General features: G+C 40.9%; 1 pseudogene; it reads left to right on the top strand.

The window, feature by feature from the left end:
- Positions 1-2,135: 2,135 nt before the first annotated feature.
- LOC114470706 (piggyBac transposable element-derived protein 4-like) lies at positions 2,136-4,048 on the top strand (annotated as a pseudogene).
- Positions 4,049-7,755: the final 3,707 nt, after the last annotated feature.

A 7,755-nucleotide genomic window follows, 5' to 3' on the forward strand; every position in this document is an offset into this window, starting at 1 on the left:
TGGCACGTCACTGTAATTAACACAACTTGTGGGAAGATTTTCTTTTTTCAAATCAAATCATCCTTGTGTTTCTTTCACTTGAGGCTAAGCTGTTGGGAGCACTAATAATCGTCCAACATTTCTTGTTATGCTGTAACACACACACACACACACACACACACACACACACACACACACACACACACACACACACACACACACACACACACACACACACACACACACACGACAGGAGGAGGACAGAGTGTTGGTACACAGAACATCAGAGGGTCAAATGTGCGAGAAAATGAGAGCAGACAGTGTTGACAAACAATGTTGCAACTTTGTGTGGGAACTGCTTCTTTTGTGTTTCTGCACCTGCTCTGTCTTGCGGGAATCTTTATTTTCTCACACTCTATCTGCTTGTTATCCTTCACCTCAATTCCAGAAAAAACCCATCAGAGGCTCTGACCCCACCCCTATTACACCACCAGTCAGAACAGTATCAATCTCAAATTGCTCACAGGAGTGAATGAGTGTTTGTCTGTCTGTGTGTTGCCCTGCGATGGACTGGTGCCTTGTCCATGGTGTACCCCCGCCTAGCACCCATGTGAACTGGAGATACGCACCGGCAGACCACTTCAGGGTGTGTGTGTGTAAGCAGCAGCGGAGTTAGTCAGCTGTTTCAAACACTCACCAGTGTTAAGCTGCTAAGTCACTCTCTTCTCCTCCTCATCTCTATTAACTACAGGAATAGTGTATATAAGGTGATAATCATTTGTTTTGTCCAACCTCTGCGTCCCATTGGTACGCAGAGCTTGATACGTCAGATCTTGTCAAAGGCGATACGAGATGGTATAACAGACACTAAAAATGAAACTGCTCCCTGGGCGCTACACTGTGCTGCTGACTGCTCCTCAGGGAGGGGTTAAATGCAGAGAACACATTTTGTGTATGTAGCTATAAATATATGACAATGAAGTATACTGTATATTCTATATTGAACAGCACTGTTTGTTTTAGCTTTGAGGTAGTTTGAAAGGGAGGAGCTCACATACTCACATTCTGGGTATGGAGCCTGGAATGTCAGGGGGAGGAGTTTCCACGCTGTGATGTTCCAACGCAAGAAAAGTCCTATTTGCCCGTTTGGAACTGACTTTTTACAAAAAGTGGAATAAGAAGAGAGGGAGGAAACAGAACTTTTTCCTCTTTGGCCCTCTGAATGAGGCTGAATGAATGTATATCACTGTAGCAAAACCATTATAAAGTTAAATTTTCACAATACTGCCCCTTTAAATACCAAATGTTCATGGTTTCACTTTAATTAGAGAGCAATATAATAAAGAGAGCAAGCAGCAACTTTAAATATATTAAATGTTTAAGTTTCAACATGCAACACTTTATTTCTGCTAATCTATGCAATTGTATCATTTTCATTACATTTCATCTTTAAATGATCATCTTCCTATTTTACTAGCTACCAACAAACAGCTTTAAACTAATTGACCAATGATGTCACTCTGTCCCCTTCGGTTCATTTAAAGCACTTTATCAATAAAGTTGTACTGAAGTAGATTGGACTACTGTTAAAAGTGGACGTTTAATGATTAAAACTTAAATAATTTCAGTTCTACACTACTGTTGCAAAACTGCATATGGAGAACACACAAGTAGAGAGTTGCTGTAAAAACACATGCTGTAGTTATCAAATGCTCATTACTCCCCTCAGTTAACTTCCAATTTCATATTAACCCTTGTGGTTAAAATGACACAATTAAATAATTTTTCAAACTGAGACTCACTGTCTTTGGCTCATTTCATTTTCTGTGAAGAACATATATCAGAAAACATATTTAATGACCACACACCGGTGGGACATATAAGATGTCCCACTGGACCCAGGGCTAATAGTAGTGTGGAAATTGATGTTTTGTGACACACACACACACACCATCAGAAGGTCAAATGTGCGAGAAAACAGACAGTGTTGACAAACAATGTTGCAACCTTGTGTGGGAACTGCTTCTTTTGTGTTTCTGCACCTGCTCTGTCTTGCGGGAATCTTTATTTTCTCACACTCTATCTGCTACAAATTGGAGGCGGGGAGACTATAATTATAGCTTTGCCAGTGTGGTTTCTTATCACAACCGATCAAGATGGCCAAAAGTTACTCTGCGCAGAGGGCCCTCAAATTCATTTTGGAAGAGAGAGAAGTTTTTGATGATGATGTAGAGGGAGAGGATTCAGAAGAAGAGGATCACATTTCTGAATATTCAGAGTCTGACAGTGACTCTGAAGAAGATGATGAGATTGAGCATCAGGCAGTTCTGAAAAAAAGACGAGCCACAGGACCAGGCCGTCAGCAACCATCCCCAGGACCAAGCTGTCAGCAGCCAGCCCCAGAACAAGCCAGTCAGCATGGAGCAAGTGAGGAAATATGGATGTCAAAAAATTCTGAAATTGAATGATCTTCTCGCCCAAGAAAAGAGCCACCCCGCAAGGCTGCCAATGTGATAACCAGGGCCAACACGGATGGCAGTTACTTACACACAGGACATCAAGTCTTCTTTTGAGCTTTTCATCACAGATTCCATCCAGGAAATTATTCTTGACTGCACTAATTTAGAAGGAAGACGTGTTTTTGGAGAGCGGTGGAAGGAAATGGACCAAACCCAACTACATGCTTACTTCGGAGTTCTCATCCTTGCTGGAGTTTTCAGGTCCAAAGGGGAATCCGCAGAATCCCTGTGGGATGCAGAAACTGGCAGAGAAATTTTCCGTGCAACAATGTCTCTGGAAAACTTTCACATAATTTCCAGGATTATCCGCTTTGACAACCGAGATGACAGACCAGCTCGACGGCAGAGAAACAAACTAGCTGCCATCAGGACAGTGTGGGACAAGTGGGTGCGCCGCCTCCCCCTGCTGTACAACCCTGGGCCAAATGTCACCATTGATGAACAGCTGATGCCATTTAGGGGCCGCTGCCCCTTTCGGCAGTATATACCATCTAAACCTGCAAAGTATGGTATAAAGATCTGGGCTGCCTGTGATGCCACTTCCTCATATGCTTGGAACTTACGAGTCTAAACAGGGAAACCTGATGGAGGAGCCCCCGAGAAAAATCAAGGAATGAGAGTTGTCCTCGACATGTCTCAGGGACTCAGTGGACACAACATCACATACGACAATTTTTTTACCTCGCACAAACTGGGACAGGAGCTCCGGAAGAGGAAGCTGACCATGGTGGGAACAATAAGGAAAAACAGGTCAGAGCTCCCACCTCGACTGCTGACTTCAAAGAACAGGCCTGTCAAGTCTTCCAAGTTTGTATACACGGCTGACACATCCCTGGTATCCTATGTGCCAAAGAAAGGCAAGAATGTGGTACTCATGAGTACACTGCACGGGGATGGAAGAATCTGTGACCAGGAACATCACAAACCAGAGATCATCATGGATTATAATGCCACAAAAGGAGGGGTAGACAACATGGACAAGCTGGTGACGGCCTACAGCTGCAAACGGAGGACTCTACGCTGGCCACTGGTGATATTCTTTGACATGTTGGACATCTCAGCGTACAATGCCTTTGTCATTTGGATGGCACTGAACCCAGAGTGGAAACGAGTGAAGCTCCAGAAAAGACTGCTCTTTCTTGAGGATCTGGGAAAGGCATTGGTGAGACCACAAATCGAGAGAAGAAAACATATCCCCAGAACCCCAGCCTCTGCAGCCATGGTGAGGAGGATTCAGGAGGAGAATGCTGGTGCCCTGTCCACCCAACCTACAGAACCACAATCCGCAGAGCCTGAAGTAAGTGTGTGATGCTGTTGCAGTACATGTCTGGCACTCATGTCTTGTGAGAGAGAGAGAGAGAGAGAGAGAGGTGTTAGTAAAATTCCTGATCTTTTCATTATTCTAGGTTGTGAACACCAGCAACAAGAAGAAGCGGTGCGACGTGTGCGGACCCAAGATGGACAGGAAAACACAATATACATGCATCAAGTGCAGAAAGTATATCTGCAACACATACACAGTAAAGCTCTGCCCCTCATGTGTTGTATAGGCTAGTGGCTAAAGGCCATGTGTTCAATGGGGCTGATGTGTTGTCTTGACTGATATGTTTACTCTGTGTTCTGTAATAAAAGTCAGTAGTTTTGAAAAACCTTGCTTCACTTGTAAATTTGTTTCCACTCATATCTTGATTTGAATTGATTTTCTTTATTATGTTTTAAATAATAAGTTATAAATGTGACCTAACAAAGGTAAAGGGCAAATATTAACCATATATATTGTTTATATTGCTTGTAATTGGGATAAGGTAAACATCTGGTCAGTATTTTAACATAAAAGTGTTTGATTGTGAGGCAAGCCACAAAATGGAATGGGTCCATCAGACCCACAAACACTGGCTGAGTAACAACAATATGAATATTACACAAGGGTTAAATGTCTTTTGAAAGGCTCAAAAACTTGTACGCCTAGTGCAAGGACCTCATAGCAGGGGGTCACCAACCTTGCGAAAACCCCTAGATACTTCAAAGTTACTGAATAATCTGAAGGGCTACCAGTTAGATGCACTGAACTACTAAAAGTTCACGGACTTACTTTGATTAGAGGGTAACATAATAAAGGGATCATTAACTTCAAAAGGCTGGAAATATGATTAATTTAACAGGAAATCATCATGTTCCTATTTTACAAGCCACTATCTACATTTAACTAATTGAAACATGTTTTTGCAATTCAACAATTAAGATTTTTATAAAACTCAACTTCCGTTTTTTTTTTTTTGTTTTTTTTTAAACATCAAAATCTAAACCCCAAATCTGCTGCACCTTTAACAAAAACCTATCTGCAATATTTGAACACTATGTTTCAGTGAAAATAAACAGTTAAAGATGGTTCATTTAAGTTCAGCTGTATTGACACTGACGACATCTGTCATCTGTGTTTATCTTTGTGAGTTTTAAGCCTGGCAAGTATATCAGATTTTAGACAGAGTTACATATGTGCAACCGTGCAGATTTTTTTGATATGATGATATTTTGTACAATACCCATTTTTCAGTCGAAATGTTCTTATCACACTTGCCACTGTACAGTATATCGGCTTAGATTTGGCTGTACTCGCAGTCCAGCCTCCCTCTGCGTCAGGCCGTGGTTGACAACGTGGTCAACCAGTGTTGATCTCATTTGTCAGATTCGGTCCTCTTTGAGAACCTTCTTGTTTTCCTCTTCCCCAACCTCCAGCATGGCCTCCTTCTCTTCCTCTGTTGATTACTCGTTCTCGTTCTCGTTCTCCTCCTCCTCCTCCTCCTCCTCCTCCTCCTCCTCGTCCTCCTCGTCTTGCTCTTTCTCTGACTCTTTCCATTGTGCTTGAAGACCGATGTACTCACCTGCTGCTTTTTATAGGGCTTACACACCTGATTGGTGTGTCTACAATTAAGCAAACGAGTGTTGACAATGTGCTTATAGTTGTGCAAATATGGACTGATGTTTTGCTTCTTGAGTGTAAGGTTTTGCTAATAGTGTACTACTTTTAATTTTAGTGTGGAAGCAATCCAAAAAAACTGTAATGTTCTGCTTTTTGTCCTTGGACCATATCTGATGGTAAACAGTGCAGATGCCAAACACCCTACAAAAGCTATAGTTTTTTTTACCCACATTAAGCCCAATAAAAACCTCTCTGAGTGGGAAATGTTCATTGTTGCCTCATATATCTAACTGACCTACACATGGCATATGGTATTGATTGGTGTGCATATTCTGTCCAACTAAGTCACGTGTATTCAAGCCTTCCTCAATATTTTGCATTAAAATCTCAAGGCAAGCATAAAATTCACTGCAAAAGGTCATAATGGTACTATTCTTACAAATATACCATCATCTGATCATAAGACACAAAGCCTTCGCACACAAACATGGAGTACTTCCTCAAAATAAGATTGAACCTATGGCTTACCCCAGTTTGACAAACTTAAGTCAGTAGTTCAAAGTTAAACAAAGCAATCTGGAGAATATGTCCATTGTACAATTGGCACATGCTTATGAACACATTGCAGCATTAATGATTGACGTGGGCAAGTTCAGAAAAAAGATTAACTTTTAATAGTCCAAGAGCTAATGCCAGGGTGGTTGACTGGACTCCTTAGAACACCCCCACCAGGGCCGGTCCAGGTCATTTAGGGGCCCTAAGCAAAATCAGTATGGGGCCCTTTTTTTTGGTTATTTTTTTATACACCTATATTTTAATTGTCATTCCTGTTGATTGAAACTTACACTAGATGGTTCCAAACCTCAATTTAAATTGAAAAGACAAAGAAATTCTGCAATTCCTGCATTTATTTTTTGTAACATGCAATCATTATGTGTCAAAAGTCAAGTAAAATAGTGAAGTGCTTTTAATTTCAAGTAAAGCAAACAGAGAACACAGATAAACACTCCAAATGTAAGTATTGAACAATAAGTTAACTGAAATATTTCAATCTTACTGCAGACCAAACACACCCGAGTCAATTAACAAACAAATACAATGTCTGTTTCGTGCATACGAAGTCAAACACCAGTGGTGGTGGAGAAGCCCAATGGGGGCCCACCGTTTTTTTGGAGAAAAAAAAAGGATAAAAATTGACAGGAATTTTGAAATTATGACTATTATGTGTTATTATAAGCCATTTATGAAGTATACTTAAACGTAGAGTCTAACAAAAAGGCACAATCTTGAGATACGCTTTTAACAAACAAAAAAAAAACACAATTAAAATAAATAACATGAATTGTTTTCACTTAAAGGAGACATATGCTTTTAAATCCTTCCTTTTTAAATATAAATCATACAGTTGTGGTCTATATAAAGCAGAACTGCAATGCTTGGGTCTGAATTCCTCATTATTATAGCTCCACAGGCCCCTTTTCTGATGTGCTTCTAAAAGCAACTCGTTTTGGTGCGGTCTCTTTAAATGCAAATGAGACACTTCATACCCCGCCCCCTCTCCAGGTTGCAGAGGTGACACTCGGTTCAACTCCACCCTGTTCGGCCATTTTTGTAGTTTGTAGTTATTTACAAAATGTCAACAACAGAAGACTTGTCCATCCAGCCTTACATGTTCGAGCCAGAGTCGGACCCGGCGGAGCGAGATGAAAATGAAGATGATGAACCTGCAGAACCCTAACAAGTGAGCTAACACAAGCACCGAGCTAATGCTAGCGCCAAGCTAACGTCACAAAATGCATTTTAATAGTCTTTTCGGAGACAAAAACACCAAAATGAAATGACTAATGAAAACTTTAGACTTAAATTAAACCACGTAGGCCATATCATCAAGGATCTAAAACGAGCACACAGCGCTAACATATGTAGACGGTGCAACTGCTAATGCTAACAAAACAATGACAGGGACGTCTTATCATCACACTTTTTAGCGTTATTTACAGCTTACCGAAGTGCTCTGTTCATCGTCTCCAAAGATAGAAGGAATTGAAAAAAAAAAAAAAACAAGTGAATGTAACCATGTCGGAAATAAACTGAATAAATAAATAAAAAAATAACCCTCAATCAGACAAAGTCTTTCGGCAAATCCTTCTTTATACTGGCGGAGGTTGCAGAAGCAGTGATCCTTGAAGTGCTGCGCGCACACAAAAATGACCTTACCCATAGATGTGGGTACATTTCCGTGAAAAATAAAACTCAACCAGGCACTTCGAAAAGGTTCTGATGCTGGGAGACGGTGTAATGAAGCGTGTGGGTTACTACATCCAACAACCGAACATT

The sequence above is a fragment of the Gouania willdenowi genome, chromosome 10, assembly GCF_900634775.1.
Source record: "Gouania willdenowi chromosome 10, fGouWil2.1, whole genome shotgun sequence".
Lineage (NCBI taxonomy): Eukaryota > Metazoa > Chordata > Actinopteri > Blenniiformes > Gobiesocidae > Gouania > Gouania willdenowi.